Source organism: Oncorhynchus keta, chromosome 4 (genome assembly GCF_023373465.1).
Source record: "Oncorhynchus keta strain PuntledgeMale-10-30-2019 chromosome 4, Oket_V2, whole genome shotgun sequence".
NCBI lineage: Eukaryota > Metazoa > Chordata > Actinopteri > Salmoniformes > Salmonidae > Oncorhynchus > Oncorhynchus keta.
The window spans coordinates 15273913-15283912 of record NC_068424.1 but is presented as its reverse complement, the minus strand read 5'-3'; the positions used below and the strand labels follow the sequence as shown (position 1 = coordinate 15283912).

Genomic DNA, 10000 nt, shown 5'->3' with positions numbered 1-10000 from the left:
GGGACATCAGAGACTGCAACGTTCTCTGCTTCATGGAAACATGGCTTACTGGGAAGACGCTATCCGATGCGGTGCAGCCAACGGGTTTCTCCACGCATCGCGCCGACAGAAACAAACATCTTTCTGGTAAGAAGAGTGGCGGGGCGTATGCCTCATGACTAACGAGACATGGTGTGATGAAGGAAACATACAGGAACTCAAATCCTTCTGTTCACCTGATTTAGAATTCCTCACAATCAAATGTAGACCGCATTATCTTCCAAGAGAATTCTCTTCGATTATAATCACAGCCGTATATATCCCCCAAGCAGACACATCGATGGCTCTGAACAAACTTTATTTAACTCTTTGCAAACTGGAAACCATTTATCCGGAGGCTGCATTCATTGTAGCTGGGGATTTTAACAAAGCTAATCTGAAAACAAGACTCCCTAAATTTTATCAGCATATCGATTGCGCAACCAGGGGTGGTAAAACCTTGGATCATTGTTACTCTAACTTCCGCGACGCATATAAGGCCCTGCTCCGCCCCCCTTTCGGAAAAGCTGACCACGACTCCATTTTGCTGATCCCTGCCTACAAGCAGAAACTAAAACAAGAGACTCCCACGCTGAGGTCTGGCGCAGGTCCTAATCCAGGCACTTGTCATCTCCCGTCTGGATTACTGCAACTCGCTGTTGGCTGGGCTCCCTGCCTGTGCCATTAAACCCCTACAACTCATCCAGAACGCCGCAGCCCGTCTGGTGTTCAACCTTCCCAAGTTCTCTCACGTCACCCCGCTCCTCCGCTCTCTCCACTGGCTTCCAGTTGAAGCTCGCATCCGCTACAAGACCATGGTGCTTGCCTACGGAGCTGTGAGGGGAACGGCACCTCAGTACCTCCAGGCTCTGATCAGGCCCTACACCCAAACAAGGGCACTGCGTTCATCCACCTCTGGCCTGCTCGCCTCCCTACCACTGAGGAAGTACAGTTCCCGCTCAGCCCAGTCAAAACTGTTCGCTGCTCTGGCCCCCAATGGTGGAACAAACTCCCTCACGACGCCAGGACAGCGGAGTCAATCACCACCTTCCGGAGACACCTGAAACCCCACCTCTTTAAGGAATACCTAGGATAGGATAAAGTAATCCTTCTCACCCCCCCCCCCTTAAAAGATTTAGATGCACTATTGTAAAGTGGCTGTTCCACTGGATGTCATAAGGTGAATGCACCAATTTGTAAGTCGCTCTGGATAAGAGCGTCTGCTAAATGACTTAAATGTAATGTAAATGTAAATGTCTGTCCAACGCTGGTCAGACCAAGCTGACTCCACACTCCAAGACTGCTTCCATCACGTGGACTGGGACATGTTTCGTATTGCGTCAGATGAAAATATTGACGAATACGCTGATTCGGTGTGCGAGTTCATTAGAACGTGCGTCGAAGATGTCGTTCCCATAGCAACGATAAAAACATTCCCAAACCAGAAACCGTGGATTGATGGCAGCATTCGCGTGAAACTGAAAGCGCGAACCACTGCTTTTAATCAGGGCAAGGTGTCTGGTAACGTGTCCGAATATAAACAATGCAGCTATTCCCTCCGCAAGGCTATTAAACAAGCTAAGCGTCAGTACAGAGACAAAGTGGAATCTCAATTCAATGGCTCAGACACAAGAGGCATGTGGCAGGGTCTACAGTCAATCACGGACTACAAGAACAAACCCAGCCCAGTCACGGACCAGGATGTCTTGCTCCCAGGCAGACTAAATAACTTTTTTGCCCGCTTTGAGGACAATACAGTGCCACTGACACGGCCTGCAACGAAAACATGCGGTCTCTCCTTCACTGCAGCCGAGGTGAGTAAGACATTTAAACGTGTTAACCCTCGCAAGGCTGCAGGCCCAGACGGCATCCCCAGCCGCGCCCTCAGAGCATGCGCAGACCAGCTGGCCGGTGTGTTTACGGACATATTCAATCAATCCCTATACCAGTCTGCTGTTTCCACATGCTTCAAGAGGGCCACCATTGTTCCTGTTCCCAAGAAAGCTAAGGTAACTGAGCTAAACGACTACCGCCCCGTAGCACTCACTTCCGTCATCATGAAGTGCTTTGAGAGACTAGTCAAGGACCATATCACCTCCACCCTACCTGACACCCTAGACCCACTCCAATTTGCTTACCGCCCAAATAGGTCCACAGACGATGCAATCTCAACCACACTGCACACTGCCCTAACCCACCTGGACAAGAGGAATACCTATGTGAGAATGCTGTTCATCGACTACAGCTCGGCATTCAACACCATAGTACCCTCCAAGCTCGTCATCAAGCTCGAGACCCTGGGTCTCGACCCCGCCCTGTGCAACTGGGTACTGGACTTCCTGACGGGCCGCCCCCAGGTGGTGAGGGTAGGCAACAACATCTCCTCCCCGCTGATCCTCAACACTGGGGCCCCACAAGGGTGCGTTCTGAGCCCTCTCCTGTACTCCCTGTTCACCCACGACTGCGTGGCCACGCACGCCTCCAACTCAATCATCAAGTTTGCGGACGACACAACAGTGGTAGGCTTGATTACCAACAACGACGAGACGGCCTACAGGGAGGAGGTGAGGGCCCTCGGAGTGTGGTGTCAGGAAAATAACCTCACACTCAACGTCAACAAAACTAAGGAGATGATTGTGGACTTCAGGAAACAGCAGAGGGAACACCCCCTATCCACATCGATGGAACAGTAGTGGAGAGGGTAGCAAGTTTTAAGTTCCTCGGTATACACATCACAGACAAACTGAATTGGTCCACTCACACTGACAGCGTCGTGAAGAAGGCGCAGCAGCGCCTCTTCAACCTCAGGAGGCTGAAGAAAACTGAACGGTTGAGGGCTGAAGAAAACTTCTACAGATGCACAATCGAGAGCATCCTGGCGGGCTGTATCACCGCCTGGTACGGCAACTGCTCCGCCCTCAACCGTAAGGCTCTCCAGAGGGTAGTGAGGTCTGCACAACGCATCACCGGGGGCAAACTAACTGCCCTCCAGGACACCTACACCACCCGATGTTACAGGAAGGCCATACAGATCATCAAGGACATCAACCACCCGAACCACTGCCTGTTCACCCCGCTATCATCCAGAAGGCGAGGTCAGTACAGGTGCATCAAAGCTGGGACCGAGAGACTGAAAAACAGCTTCTATCTCAAGGCCATCAGACTGTTAAACAGCCACCACTAACATTGAGTGGCTGCTGCCAACACACTGTCATTGACACTGACCCAACTCCAGCCACTTTAATAATGGGAATTGATGGGAAATGATGTAAATATATCACTAGCCACTTTAAACAATGCTACCTTATATAATGTTACTTACCCTACATTATTCATCTCATATGCATACGTATATACTGTACTCTACATCATCGACTGCATCCTTATGTAATACATGTATCACTAGCCACTTTAACTATGCCACTTTGTTTACTTTGTCTACATACTCATCTCATATGTATATACTGTACTCGATACCATCTACTCTATGCTGCTCTGTACCATCACTCATTCATATATCCTTATGTACATATTCCTTATCCCTTTACACTGTGTATAAGACAGTAGTTTTGGAATTGTTAGTTAGATTACTTGTTGGTTATCACTGCATTGTCGGAACTAGAAGCACAAGCATTTCGCTACACTCGCATTAACATCTGCTAACCATGTGTATGTGACAAATAACATTTGATTTGATTTGATTTGTAATGGAACAGAGAGAGAGAGAGATGTTGTCTATCAAAGATGGAAGTAAGAGGTAATGTGTCCTCGTTAACCTTGCAGTAGTGTGTTTCTAGCGTTTAGTTTGGAAGTATCTCAAGGCAGACAGGGGTATATTTTCTTGGAAAAAACATATTTTCACACTTTACTGCACAATCATGTAATTAGCGATCATCAGTGTCTCCTCCTTGACAACAGCATCAAAACAATGAGCGGCGTAACCACGACAACGACCTTGCTGTACCCATCTGATTGTTGCTAATTAGTCATTAGCTGGTAGAGGCAATCATCATCGCTAACGAGATGGCAGGATAAGATATTTACACAGACGTGTTTGATGGGTGGGTGGTTAGGTGTGTTTGTGTCTGTGTTTGTGTGTATGTGTGTGGTTAAGTGTGTGTGTGTGTGTGTGTGGTTAAGTGTGTGTGTGTGTGGATATGTGTGTGTGTGTGTGTGGTTAAGTGTGTGTGTGGTTAAGTGTGTTAGTGTGTGTGTGTGTTAGTGTGTCTGTGTGTGTGTGTGTGTGTGTGTGTGTGGTTAAGTGTGTGTGTGTGTGGATATGTGTGCGTGTGGTTATGTGTGTGTGTGTGTGTGTGTGTGTGTGTGTGTGTGTGTGTGTGTGTGTGTGTGTGTGTGTGTGTGTGTGTGTGTGTGTGTGTGTGTGTGTGTGTGTGGATATGTATGTGTGTGGTTAAGTGTGTGTGTGTGTGTGTGTGTGTGTGTGTGTGTGTGTGTGTGTGTGTGTGTGTGTGTGTGTGTGTGTGTGTGTGTGTGTGTGTGTGTGTGTGTGTGTGTGTGTGTGTGTGGATCAGTATGTGTGTGTGTGTGTTGTTGGGTTCTAGATTGAAATACTTGCTATACTAGAAGTTAATAGTTACATGTGTGAGGAATGTGTATGGTGGGGTCAATGGAGGGTGGATATGAAGTATGGATCTGGAAAAGTTACTAAGTAAGGGAGAAGGCAATCACTTGGTTGTGGTCACTGATAAGGTTGAATAGCTGTGGATTAGTGAGGAATGTCAGGTCAGGTTAGACGAAGGGAGAAGGAACAGCTTTCTTCCATGTCTCTTAACTTCCTGCCTAGCAACACTGATGTAGTGTTGAGAGGTGTGAGCAGGAGACTCCGCCTACAGGAGGGTATAAATACCTGTGCTGGTGGAAACATGTCGTTGTCTTTTCAGCTGTTTCTACCTGTTTCTATTCATCTGTGATGAATGAACTTGGTTTGAGCTTTGACTAGTTGTCCGTTCGTTTTTCACTCTGTCAGAACCGAACAGTGTGTCTGGTTAAATTGATCCTGAGTGGCGCAGTGGTCTAACGCATTTCAGTGCAAGAGGCATCACTACAGTCCCTGGTTCGAATCCAGGCTGTATCACATACGGCCGTGATTGGGAGTCACATAGGGCGGCGCACAATTGGCCCAGTGTCGTCCGAGTTTGGCCAGGGTAGGCCGTCATTGTAAATAAGAATTTATTCTTAACTGACTTGACTAGTTAAATAAAAAATAAATGTGTGTGTGTGCAGTTCAGTGTGTGTTCCTGTCCCTCCTACCTGATGATATTGCTATCCTGGTGTTCTTCGTCTGCGTCATGTTGAAGTGAACTCCCATCTTCCCGTCGTCAAGGGCGATCTCAAGCGTTCCGTCGTCAAGGTTACTGAAGAGGAGGAGTCCGTTGGCGTTCCAGGTGCGGAACTGGAATCTAAGTGATACTACATCCTGATTGGCTCTTCCTGGCAGCTGCAGGAAGCTGGTGGCGTTGAAGAAAACTGGGAAGGAGTGAGACTCCATGCAAGAGAATGACAGATTGCGCTACGGAAAGAGAGAGAGAGAAAGGGAGGGAGGGAGATTCTTATCATTACTTGTGATTATCATTAGTTATCAAATAATCATTCATCAAATGAGTTGTTTGCTATGACAAATTATTACATTTGACAAGGTAATTTGATAATATATTGTACAAAGAGAGAGACAGAGGCAGAAACAGAGATAGATGGAGATTCAGAGAGAAACAGAGAGGTAGACAGTGACAGCTGTGTGTAACTTACAAAGCTGGAGGTGTCTAGCTTCTTGCGTCGTGCCAGATCAGTGATGTTGTCTCCGTTGTAGTTGATGCTCTCCATACAGCCTCGGAAGTTCTTCATCCCCCCTCCCATTGGCTTACCACTGTAGGGCATGCCACCAAAACTCAACTACAGTGGAGAGAGAGGTGAGACAAAGAGAAGATAGATAGATAGAACAGCATAAAAATCATTTTCTCATCTGCTAAGATGTCTTGGTGCTCCCTAAATGTTACTGCATGTGTCATTGTTAAGTGTCTGTACTGTGATGCTTCAGTACTCATATTAATGAATGAATTAAAGCCAAGAATGTATAAGGGAAGCCAGGCTTTAAACAGACACACCAAGGGCTAAGGAGATTGGCTGGGCAGTTCTGCACTGAGCAAAAGCAGTCAAGCTGTCGGGAATAACTCAGTTAGTTAACGATTCAACTACTGTACCTAGCAGCACATTATAGGCACGTGTATATGCATGCACTCACCTAGACATACACACACATACAATCACTGTATTTTTGTATGATGTATCTTGGGTATTTAAAAATCTATTTGGTGTTATAAGTGGTATTAGTGTGCGGTACAGTTTCATTGCATTAACATCCATCATTAATTCTATATTATAAGCAAGTCTTGTTTGAGCTGCTTTTGAAAGCGAAAGTCGAATTGAAAACAGTATTGCTAGAACTGATGGTTTGGTTCGCTGAACTAGCAAGTCTGTTTGTTTTGTTACCACGGCAACTACTGTTGCTATCTAGTTATGTCAGTGGACGCTGAACACATTTCTACTGGCAAATTAACACATTTCTAGTGGCAAATGTGTTCATTTATAGCCATGGTATGAAAGGGATCATCAACTCAGGGCTCTAGGCGTTCTCTGGAAAATACTGCAACTCCGTGGAAGGTCAGTTTGACTCCGCTAGCGCGTCGTGGAACCTTCTACATGGTTCATTGTTTTCCACAGAACACACAGCCCCTCGTAGATTATCCCTTACATAGACTGCATTCTGAAACTATATAGACCGACGGTACAGTCTTATTCTAAAATTGACTACATAAAATAAATACTCAGCAATCTACCCACAATACCCCATACTGACGAACACAAACACGAAAACGGGCTTTTTGAATTTTTGCCATTAAAAAAACAAATGATATACCTTATTCCATAAGTACTCAGACCCTATGAGACTTGAAATTGAGCTCAGGTGACATCCGGTTTCCATTGATCATCCTTGAGATAATTCTACAACTTGATTGGAGTCCACTGATGGTACATTCAATTGATTGGACATGATTTGGAAAGACACTCACCTGTCTATATAAAGTCCCACAGTTGACCGTGCATGTCAGTGCAAAAAACAAGCCATGAGGTTGAAGGAATTGTCCGTAGAGGTTCGAGACAGGATTGTGTCGAGGCGAAGATCTGGTGAATTTCTGCAGCATTGAAGGTCCCCAATAATACAAGAACACAGTGGCCTCATCCTTCCTGACCGACCGGTGAAACTGTGCAATTGGGGGAGAAGGGCCTTGGTCAGGGAGGTGACCAAGAACATGATGGTCAGTCTGAGAGGTCTAGAGGGAGAGGGAGAACCTGTGTATAGATGGGAGAAATGTCCATCTCTGCAGCACTTCACTAATCAGGCCTTTATGGCCGAGTGGCCAGACGGAAGCCACTCCTCAGTAAAAGGCACATGACAGCCCGCTTGGAGTTTGCCAAAAGGCATCTAAAGGACTCTCAGACCAATGAGAAACAAGTTTCTCAGGCTAGATGAAACCAAGATTGAACTTTTTGCCCTGAATGCCAAGCGTCACGTCTGGAGGAAACCTGGCACCATCCCTACGGTGAAACATGGTGGTGGCAGCATCATGCTGTGGGGATGTTTTTTCAGCGGCAGGGACTGGGAGACTAGTCAGGATCGAGGGAAAGATGAACGGAGCAAAGCAGAGTGAGATCCTTGATGAAAACCTGCTCCAGAGTGCTCAGGACATCAGACTTGGGCGAAGGTTCACCTTCCAACAGGACAACGACCCTAAGCACACAGCCAAGACAACGCAAGAGTGGCTTTGGGACAAGTCTCTGAATGTCCTTGAGTGGCCCAGCCAGAGCCTGGACTTGAACCAGATCGAACATCTCTGGAGACACCTGACAATAGCTGTGCAGCAACGCTCCTCATCCAACATGAGAGAGCTTGAGAGAATCTGCAGAGAAGAATGGGAGAAACTCCCCAAAAACTCCCCAAATACAGGTGTGCCAAGCTTGTAGCATCATACCCAATAAGAATTAAGGCTGTAATCACTGCCAAAGGTGCTTCAACAAAGTACTGAGTAAAGGGTCTGAATACTTGTGTAAATGAGATATTTATTTACTTTTATTTTTATAAAAACAGTTTTTACTTTGTCATTATGGGCTATTGTGTGTAGATTGATGAGAGAAAACATTTAAAAAAATCAATTTTAGAATAAGGCTGAAACGTAATAAAATGTGGAAAAAGTGAAGGGGTCTGAAAACTACGAATACACTGTATGGATTAGTTGTAACTCCACTATCTAATTTCTTCTGGTATCAAATCTAACAGCAAATACTGGCAATTATAGCTGACGTATGAGGGAAAAGGAAAGATATATATATATATATATATATATATATAGAGAGAGAGAGAGAGAGAGAGAACAATGGAGAGAGAGAGAGATGAAAAAATAAGAAAATGAATACTGTAGAAAGAAGAAGGGAAGAGAGAAAGCAGAAGAGAGGAGACATGACACTGACAAGCGGAGGAGGGTGTTAATAGGGTGAGTCGGAGGTGAGACAGAGGATCTAGGGGGAGGAAGGGGGAGGGAGGTGAGTTGACGGCTGTGCTCTCAGGACAGAGTGTTAATTAGTGCTATACAAAGCCTGTTGTAGGTCTAGAGGGAGGGAGGGAAATACTGAGAGACACTCTGTAGAGGAATCTGAAGCAGTGGAACAATGCTGTGCGTCAGTGTGTGAATGCAAGTACATCGGAAAAAAATATCAAGTGTTTGTCCTATGTTTCATGAGCTGAAAAAAAAAAGCTTATTTCTCTCAAATTCTGTGCACAAATGTGTTTACATCCCTGTTAGTGAGCATTTTGCCAAGATAATCCATCCACCTGACAGGTGTGGCATATCAAGAGTAGTAGGTGCACCTTGTGCTGGGGACAATAAAAGCCACTCTAAAATGTGCAGTTTTGTCACACAACACAATGTCCCAGATGTCTCAAGTTTTGAGGGAGTGTGCAATTGACATGCTGACTGCAGGAATGTCCACCAGAGCTGTTGCCAGATAATTGAATGTTAATTTCTCTACCATAAACTGCCTCCAACGTTGTTTTAGAGAATTTGGCAGTACGTCCAACAGGCCTCACAACCGCAGGCCACGTGTAACCACGCCAGCCCAGGACCTCCACATCTTCTTCACCTTGCGGGATCGTCTGAGACCAGCTACCGGGACAGCTGATGAAACTGTGGGTTTGCACAACTGAAGGATTTCTGCACAAACTGTCAGAAGCCGTCTCGGGGAAGCTCATCTGCGTGCTCATCGTCCTCACCAGGGTCTCGACCTGACTGCAGTTTGCCATTGTAACTGACTTCAGTAGGCAAATGCTCACCTTTGATGGCCACTGGCACGCTGGAGAAGTGTGCTCTTCACCGATGAATCCCGGTTTCAACTGTAACGGGCAGATGGCAGACAGTGTGTTGTGTTGTGTGGGCGAGCGGTTTGCTGATGTCAACGTTGTGAACAGAATTCCCCATGCTGGCGATGGGGTTATGGGCAGGCATCAGCTACAGATAACAAACACAGTTCCATTTTATGGATGGCAATTTTAATGCACAGACACACCGTACCGATCCTGAGGCCCATTGTCATGCCATTCATCCCCCATCACCTCATGTTTCAGCATGATAATGTCGCAAGGATCTGTACACAATTCCTGGAAGCTGAAAATGTCCCAGTTCTTGGCCTGCATATTCACCAGACATGTCACTAATTAAGATGTGGAAGGAGATGTGTCACGCTGCATGAGGCAAATGGTGGTCACATCAGATACTGACTGGTTTTCTGATCCACTCCCCTACTTTTTCTTAAGGTATCTGTGACTAAAAGATGAAATCCATAGATTAGGGCCTAATGAATTTATTTAAATTGACTGATTTCCTTATATGAACCGTAACTCAGTAAAATCTTT

At 45.9% G+C, this 10000-nt stretch overlaps 1 pseudogene; it reads right to left on the bottom strand.

The window, feature by feature from the left end:
* Positions 1 to 10000, bottom strand: part of LOC118382415 (contactin-associated protein-like 2) — a 385396-nt pseudogene that overhangs the window by 131763 nt on the left and 243633 nt on the right.